A 9004-nucleotide genomic window follows, 5' to 3' on the forward strand; every position below is an offset into this window, starting at 1 on the left:
CATCCCTAAGACCAGGTCACAGCTCTAACAGGGAGCAAGGGATAAAAGCCTGACCCAGGGATGCAGCCTTGTGAAAGAGAACAGTCCCGGTGCTTGAAGAAAGGTTGGGGTTTTTTTACCACTCCATTAACGAGAGGGTGTGAAATAAAGAGGAGAGCAGGCATTAACTGTTAATGGATTGAGTTTCAAAGGCTGAGGGAAGGACAGCAGTAAATCAGTGTGAGAGCCCGGCTGGACAGCCCAGGAGCCTAGGGGAAAAGGGTGCTTGCAAATGCAGCTCCGCTCCTCTCTGCTGGCTCCCACCCCCAGGAATGCACTTAGCCCTCCATGTACTCACTCTGTGTTAATTCAAGGCAGCAAAGACGGTGTGTTCACCTATTTGTCTTGTTGTGGTTCTTGTTTTGACTCACAGTGCAATGCTTTGGAATGACTGCTGTAGAAAGGGATCAGCGTTGCCACCTTGAACTACCGACAGCCGAGACATGTTTAGTGTCTGCAACAAAAGCTCCTCCTCCATCCATCTCCCATCTCCACGCTGCTCAGCCTTGTCCTCCTGGACAGGAAAGAGCTCACGGTGTTCATGCTGCACCTCCAGTCCCACTCCTGCCATTTCACCTCATTTCACCCCAATCCCAATTCACCCATGAAGAGATTTGTCCTTCCAGCACATCTCATGGTCTCTTACCTTCTGCTCTCCTCAGGATCCCTGGGATGAGAGGAAGACAGAGCCATCCCAAGAGCATGATTCCTTCCTCATTGGAAGTCTTCCCCTCGTCCATTGGGGTCTATGCACAAGGCCACCAAGATTTCATTGCATGACCCAGAAGGACTTCTCCAGCCTATTTCCTAGAGAACCAGATCAGCTCCTCTGCTTGCAGGTTTCTATGCAGATAGCAGGGAAACGGGAGCCAAAAAAGAACCAGCCAAAAATGCAACCCTTCTTCCAGGTGATGATGGTCAAGGAAGTGCTCATGAAGGCAGCGGGTGACACCATGAAGAGATGCTGGGTTTACAATAAAGCATCCCAAGCATCAATGTGCAAGTCAAAACCACATTCCCGGTGCAAATACCCTCTTTTTCTTCAGCCCCACTTTCCTTTGAATGCACACAAAATAAGACTCAAAACTACACAAAATTCTGATGAATGGGGTCATTAGAATATCCATTAAAGAATTAAAATGAGCTTTGGGCATATATGGAGGGGGGGTTGGCATATCTTCAAAGGCTTATACTATAAAAAACCCATATCTGCAGCCCAAGCAGGTTGTTCTCTGCTTGGTTAATGGATATATGTTGGCAGAGGCAGGACCCTGGGCTTCCCCATACACCTACACCACATCCATCTCCAGACTCGTGAGGAGCATCAGTCCAGCCTGGGATGAACAACCCTTATCTATTTCAAGCTAATCCAGCTCAAGTGTCACTAATTCCACGTACAGCTGTTCCAACCAGGTTGACTTTGCAGCCACTGCTCCTAAACGTGGAGGATTTCTGCTGCTTTGGCAGGAACCAGCCCACAGCCACCTGCATTTCCTACCCACAAGGTGCTTTTCCTGCCTTTCCTTGCTGAAGGTGAAGGCGGCTGCGTGTCAGAGCTGGTTTCCCACCTTCAGCCCAGTCTAACCAAGGCCATCAGGAGCAGAGATTTAATCCTGCAAGATGGGAAATCATTTCTCATGCAGGGAACAAGAGGCCGGGCTGAAGAGGAGAGGGAGGAAGGATGAGGAGGATGCGGAGTGCGCTTGGAAGAGCTGGAGAGCAAAGGTTCAAAATGCAGCTGCCACTCGTGATGGGCACATGGAAACACTAAATAGCTAAATTGTGCCATGGTGGGCGAGATGTGGTTTATGGACGTTAACGGTCATACAGGAGACATCAAGAACAGTCTTCCAATACCTAAAGGTGGCCAACAAAGCTGGAGAGGGGCTTTGGACAAGGGCCTGTAGGGACAGGACAAGGGGAATGGCTTTAACCTGCCAGACAGGGAGACACACCTGCATTTCTCCCATCACTGTCCACACCACAAACACCAAAGCCATCTCTGTTAATGCACACATCCTCCACCCATCAAGACTGATGGTACTCACAGTGCGTTACTGTTGGCGAATCCATCCACAGCTCAAGCTGGTTGGTAGGATGAGAAACAGATGTGATTTCCAGGTATAGCTGTTATTTGCTGTTAAATATTTAGGCAAAGAAAAAGCACCCAAACTCTTGTTTTTCTTGCTTTCCAGTATTCTTTTACCTGCTCAAAACCCCCCCAGTTCACCCCTCCAGCAAGACCAGCATCCTCGGAGCATTCCCTCTGGATCCTCATCGCACCCTCTTTAGCCTTGGTATTTCGAGTGCTTCCCTGAGCTCTCTGCTCACCCTCAGCTTTACTGGGTTTGTGAAGCATCTGCACAAGTCAAGAGAGCCCAACTACAGCTCAGGGTAGCTGTGGCTTCCCCAAGACCAGCGTTACAGCAGTGTCCTTGAGCATCGCTGCTCCCTCCATGGGGTCAGCGCTGAGCAGGGACATTAAGTGTATCTACAGCTGAGCATGCAAAGCATTAAACACTAAGGTGAACCATTAAACACCAAGGAAATCAACAGAGCACGTATTGGAGTTTAGGGGGGAATGAAAGAGAAACTACATTACAGCTAGAAAAGTGAGAGCAAGGGGTATTTCCAGCACTGGAAAACCTGCAAAACAGGCATGGAAAATGATGTTGAGGATGGTCAAAGAGCAAAGGGAAGTCACTGCTCAGCCTTGCACCAGCTCAAGAAGAAAGAGCAAGTGATCCCAGTGCATCCCATCTACTCATGGACTGAGCCATACATATAACTCCAGACACAGCCTTTAGCTGAAGCCAGCAGAGAACAGCAACTGAGCTCATCCATCCCCGCATCCCCAGCAGGCAGCTCCATCTGCCTGCTCCTGATGCTTGCTCTGCCAGAGCCATGGGGTCAGTGCCTGCATCCCCCTGCACCCTGAAACCCCAACACTGCTGCTGGCTGACACTTCCCTGCCCACTCCTGCAGCTGCAGGCAAGGAACTGATCCATAGGAACAGGCATATCACACAATGAAACAGCATCCTGCAAGAGGCAGCCGATCCCCAGGGGCACCCGACCTGGCTGACAAAGCTGGAGCCAATCGATTCCTCTTTCCAAAATAGCAGGACAGCAAAACAAGTGTAATTCAGTCCCACTTAAAGCCCAATCACAAAGGAAATCTTTCCACTTCTCTCCTATCCATCCTTTTCCTTCCGTTTCCTCGCCAGCTCCCAAAGCCCTGGAGTTCCCATGCCAAGAAATACATCAACTCCTGCTACATTCCCTGGGGCCATGAAGTGGGAGAAGAAAAAGGCATGTAGCTCCCCAAACCTTCATGAATTTACAGGAAGAGCTGCTTCAGTTCTGTTCCAGTCTCTCCCATGTTCGCATGACTTGGTCAGCATCCAAAGGACAGCAACCACCAAGACCAGAGGGGTTCCAAACCCCATTAAGGTACAAGGTCCATGGTAAGGAGAACAACCAGATGCACTTCATGCCAGAAGCCACCTGCCTTTTGAGAGCCTGATCCTCACTACTTGGGAATGAGTGGATCCTGCTTCACCATATACTCATTTAGAGCAGAATCCCTCCAGCTCTAACAGAGGGGAGTACACGATGCGACCCACTTCACTGGTATTGTATTGCTTGCCACCATTATTTCCCATTTCCCAGGGACTGAACAAATCCCTCCACTCTCTCAAGGCAGAAATCCCTCTTTGTCCCCGTTATCCCTTCACCCAAGGCACTGATTTCTTTCACCATCCTGGGAATAGGCTCCCAGCATCCGGGGTTCACTATGTGGGCATCCCCAGAGCGCAGACGCCAAGAGAAGGGTCTCTGTTTTAGGGAAAGGCAATGGCGGCTGCACGATTTACACAGACACTCAGTAGGAAACAGAAGCAGATGATGAATTCAGAGCCTCCAAGCTCCATCCCAGCACTTCAACCTCTTATCCCTTAGGGAGGAAAACACCTCTGTGCTCAGATGGCAATTTTCACAGAGGTCTTTCAAAGCAAGGATCTGCTCATCCCCTCTGTGCTGCAGTCGCTTTACATAGCAAACAGCTTTGAGAGCAACAAATGCGCTGCAACAAGCCTAGCATCAAGATACCCAGCATCCATTTGCTGCTTGTTTCCTTCTGAACTTGCTTTCCCCACCAAGACGTCCCTCAAGATCTTGCTGTTATTCGGATCAATAGCGGCTGATGCCTGCCAAACCACCCCAGAGCACGTTGTTCTCCCAGCTTTAACCCACCTAAATGCACTCACGGAAGCCTTCCCTTGTTCCATGTTCTAGCAAGAGGCAACAATTGCTGTTTACTGAAAATTCCAAACAACTGCAGAGGGAAATGTATTCCCAGCAGGCTTCCCAAGGAATGAAGATCTGCCTTGAAAAAAGGCTCCAGCCTTTAGCAAACCTGTAAGCAGGAAGAGCCATGAGCACGGTAGAGGATATGCATGTAAATAACATGCAACCAGCAGCAGCTCTGCAATGTCTCCTCACCTACGCTGTTGATGTGGCTGTCGGGCTCGCTCTGATGCCATGCAAAGAGCCATGCCAGAAGCACTGTGCATCCCAGCTCCCCCTGATTCTATGTGGGATTGAGAGCCAAAGCCCAGGGCCTGGAAGGTCGACAGGACAGGAGAACACAGCTAAAGGTGTGTTACAGAGAGAGCAATGGGTGCACCAAGCCCTGCCTGCTCACAGGACCATAAGGACACATGCATTGGGTGCGCAGGGGTGCACTGGTGACCATGAGAGGGGATGTGCAGCACTCAGCTTTCACTCCCACCTATGGAAATTGCACCATTCCCCCATACAACCAATATTTAACCTTACCCCAAGCCAAAGCCTTACCAAGAAACTGCTTGGTCCCACCAGAAACAAGCCCTTCACAACACCAAATCCCCTTCCATACACCCCTACCCTGCCCTTTTACACCTCCATCCACCCAATCCACATCACCTGCACTCATGACAGGATGAAACTGTCCCAATTGCAGCCTCAGCAAAACTTGTTGCACAAGTGATACAGCAGCAGCTTGGGAATGGGGAGAGGTTTTTAAACCTGGGTCAGCAAAAGAACGGATGCTGGGACTGAAGCGTGTGCGATAGAGCCAGGGTTCTGAATGTGAAAGATTGTGTGAAAAGACCCCGAGAAACACATAACCTGCTACAGCTTCCTCCTCTAAGGGTGAGAAGCTGTGTGAAAGGTCTCTAGGAAACAGATATCCTACCATGCTTTTCACTACTGGGCTCTCAATAGTTGCTCCCCATCCCTGCTTCATCCCCAAGGAGCAGCTGAGGAAGATGCTGGAGGTGCTGAAGATGTGCTCAATCACAGCAGGAGCCTCAGAGAGTTGTATCAGATGCTTCTCAGAGTTGAAGAGACCGAGCCCTTCCTGCCTGCAGAAATGGTCCATCAGTCCCTAACCATCACATCTCACACTGGCGGGGTCCAGCTGCACTTTGGCACTTCATCCTCCCTTCAGACACCTGGAGATGCTCCTGCAGCCTGCCCCAGCTTCTGAACCTCTCATTACTTCTCCTCAGCACCATTTTTCTTGGTATCTTCTCCCTTTCCCAGCCTTGCACCCTCCATCACCTTCACTGAGGCGGCGTCAGGTTGAGTCCATCTCCCAGAGCAGCCTGAGCTCAGCGCCCGAGGCAGGATCTGCCAGCTCCAGTAATCACAGCAATGAGGATTGACTTTTCCCACCGTGCTTCTGCTGCAGAAACCCAGACGCTGCTGCAAACCCATTTGTGAGATGGATGGAGGAGCAGAGAAAACAGGAGCCTGGGGCTAAAAGGCAGGAGGTGAGAGGAAAGCAGCATCCCAGAGAGGTAAAAAGGTCTCAGCCTTGCAAAGTGCCTTTCCCATTCCAGAGGGGATGCAGTCATGGGAGCTGCCCAAGTCAAGGGCACCAGCATCTGAAAACGTTCTGCAATGAGGGTCTGCAGGTGAGAAGAGAGGCTTGAGAGCAAAAACACTCTCCCAGAGCTTTCAAGAACTATATATATGTATTTCTAAAGGCCCAAATAATCTAAAGCTCAGTTGAGGTCTTCTCTTTACCTGAGATCTCCTACAAACAGCATCATCATCTCATGCTATCGTTTGGTTTCATGAAAATCCAACTGAGGGCTGAGGAAAGGGAAAAAGAAGGGAAATGGCCTTTTCACCATTGCTCCTGGAGCTCAGGGGCCATCAGACTTCTGGGGGTTCAGGTTCACGCATTCCTGCAGGCTCTGATCTTTCAGATGAGATGGATTAGGTTTTACAGCATCCTTGGAGTTGCTTCTGCTGACTTTAAACAAGACACTAAAGCAGTTCAGTGCCACTGTCACCAAGGGTGGTTGTTAAATGTGCCTGAGGATGCCTTTTATTGCCTCCTCGTTTTGAATCTGAGTACGACAGCCAAATCTAAATGATTTAACAAGCCTGCCTTGTAACTGTGCTCCTTTCCCTTGTTTTCTTCATTGAAGCCTTGCAGTAATGAGCCATTACAGAGCAGCACCCCATTAAATACCCCAAAGCCTGGTTTGCACCTCCAGCCCCACACGTCCTGGGTTTGCAAATCCCACTGGAACCAGCAGGTGATGCTGAAGCAGAAAACATGGGAGCTCCTCCTGCCTTCTATTAGGCTTTTATTTGCCTTCCATAAAATTCATAAGTGAGAAAAATAGTGTGATGTTGGTGGGGGATTTAGAAAGTGTAGGATAGAAATGATGACACGTACCATATGGCTTCGTTCTCACTGTCTAGTCAGCTCTTCAATCCCATAGACATGGGCTTTCTCACGTCTAGGATAGAGTGAGGACACCTGAAACTAAACAGGACCTTTTCTCTAGTGGGGTCGAAGCTTTCCTTGAGCCGACCTTCCCACAGTGCTTGCAAAGCCCCAGCGCTGCATTCCCTGACCTCACTTTGGCATTCCCAGTGTGCCAGAGACACCACGTGTCCCCTTCCAAGCCTGCAGGTGTTGGAGTGAGCAGTGCAGGACAGCTGAGTTGGGAGCGGACACTCGTGCTCAGCATCCTACCAACTTCTAGTGCTCTGCTCTGCAGACACAAGGTAGCAGGTAAATGACCCTGTCTAAAGCAAGAGGGGACGGCTTCTTCCCTTCCTCATCAGCAGTTTATGGGATGGCTTGCAAGTCTCCCTAGCAAATCACCTTGATGGCCTTCCCTTGAAGCTTGAACGCTGCAAGGGGCAGCAGCCCTACAGATGCATCCCTCTGGGTTGTGTTCTGCTTTCAGTGCTCGAGTTAATTCTGTATCTAAATATTTCAGCTGAAGTCTCTGCCTGTGAGAGAGATTTGCTTATTAGATAAAAAGGAGGAGGAATAGATACAGCATCATTAAATATCAGCAGAACACCCTGCTGTTGCCAGTGTTCCCTGAGAGACATAAATGCTCCACCATCCTCTCCAGCACCCCACCACTGCTCACCTCCCATCACCAGCAAGCCACAGCGGGCCAGCCCTGGCCCCATTCAGATGTGCAGCCACCACCTCATCCTCCCTATTTCCACACCAGTCAATACCCACCAGTAGGCACAGCCCAGCTGATGCAATGGCATCCTCACCTATAGACATTCACACCTAAAATCAGGGCAGAACCCATCCCCAGTGCCCTACTTGTCACCCACCTTCTGTTTCCATCATCCCAGGGATGTGCAAAGCATCCCACGGACTAAGAGGCTTTTGCCATTTAACGGCTTTTGGTCTGCTGATGCAGCCCCAGAAGGGATAACTTGTTTTATTCCCCTGACCATGCCTTGGCTTTTCCCCTCCCTGGCAGCTCAAGCATGCTATAGGAGGTAATTCTGTTCAGACAAAACCTAAAAATCAAATCATAGCTTTACCAGAAACATGAAACTGTGGAGAAGAGACACTTGACAGGCAGCTCCCACTGCAGGGGATGGGAAATGAAGAGATCTTCCTGACAGGCAATGACATCTGTGAGTGTTGCCAAACTTCAGGAGCTGAAAGGGGAAACAAGAGCCTTCAATAGCTGAAGAGAAGAGTTTGACACCTTCAGTCCTACCCCACGCACTGCGAGGACCAAGATCCGAACACCCAGAGGAGCGTGGAAGTGGGCACCAGCAAAGTGGCTCCACAACAGTATTATATTTGTATTATATTGTGTATGATATATATATGTATTATATTTGCAACACTGTGTGTAAATTGGGAACTAGGGGCTGCAGCACCTTGATGTAAAGCCTGCATGCACCACGGTGCATGCAAAGAGTTCCTACACACACATTCCCATCCAATCCTGAGGGATTTGCACAAGGGATGGCTTAACCCCTGCATCCCTCATTGCTTTGCCTGCATGAATCCCTAATATCCTTTTCTAAGGACACTCATCACTGTACCCAGGTGCCTCAGACATAAAATTAACTAAAACCCAGTACTTAGGGGGGCCTTCGGATGTCTTTATTTCCAGCATGGAAATGAATTGGGCTTAAAGGTTTTGCTTAAGGAATACCTTTGTAAGAAGCTTTTAGTTCCTTTTACTCTCCTTCCTCTGAGGATTTATTCAATTGATGTGCACTGATTTCCCTGCAAAGCACCTGCAACAAGAGCATCCAAACAGAAGAAAGCCCACAAGCTCAAAGCAAACTTTCATATCCCTCTTTAACTTCCAGCTACCCAAATCTCACCCAAATCTCACCCAAATCTCACCCAAATCTCACCCAAATCTCACCCAAATCTCACCCAAATCTCACCCAAATCTCACCCAAATCTCACCCAAATCTCACCCAAATCTCACCCAAATCTCACCCAAATCTCACCCAAATCTCACCCAAATCTCACCCAAATCTCACCCAAATCTCACCCAAATCTCACCCAAATCTCACCCAAATCTCACCCAAATCTCACCCAAATCTCACCCAAATCTCACCCAAATCTCACCCAAATCTCACCCAAATCTCACCCAAATCTCACCCAAATCTCACCC

At 49.3% G+C, this 9004-nt stretch overlaps 1 long non-coding RNA gene across 1 annotated transcript; it reads right to left on the reverse strand.

Moving 5' to 3' along the window:
* Window positions 1-511: 511 nt before the first annotated feature.
* Window positions 512-8656, reverse strand: LOC134175857 (uncharacterized). The gene is made up of 3 exons (XR_009969168.1): window positions 8531-8656; window positions 7902-8021; window positions 512-706 (listed from the first exon to the last, which is right to left on the reverse strand). It is a non-coding gene; the product is annotated as an uncharacterized LOC134175857 (long non-coding RNA).
* Between the last annotated feature and the right edge of the window lie 348 nt (window positions 8657-9004).

The sequence above is a fragment of the Pezoporus occidentalis genome, unplaced genomic scaffold (genome assembly GCF_034315485.1).
Source record: "Pezoporus occidentalis ecotype Australia unplaced genomic scaffold, CSIRO_AGI_Poc_V1 ctg70, whole genome shotgun sequence".
In the NCBI taxonomy this organism is placed as follows: Eukaryota; Metazoa; Chordata; class Aves; order Psittaciformes; family Psittacidae; genus Pezoporus; species Pezoporus occidentalis.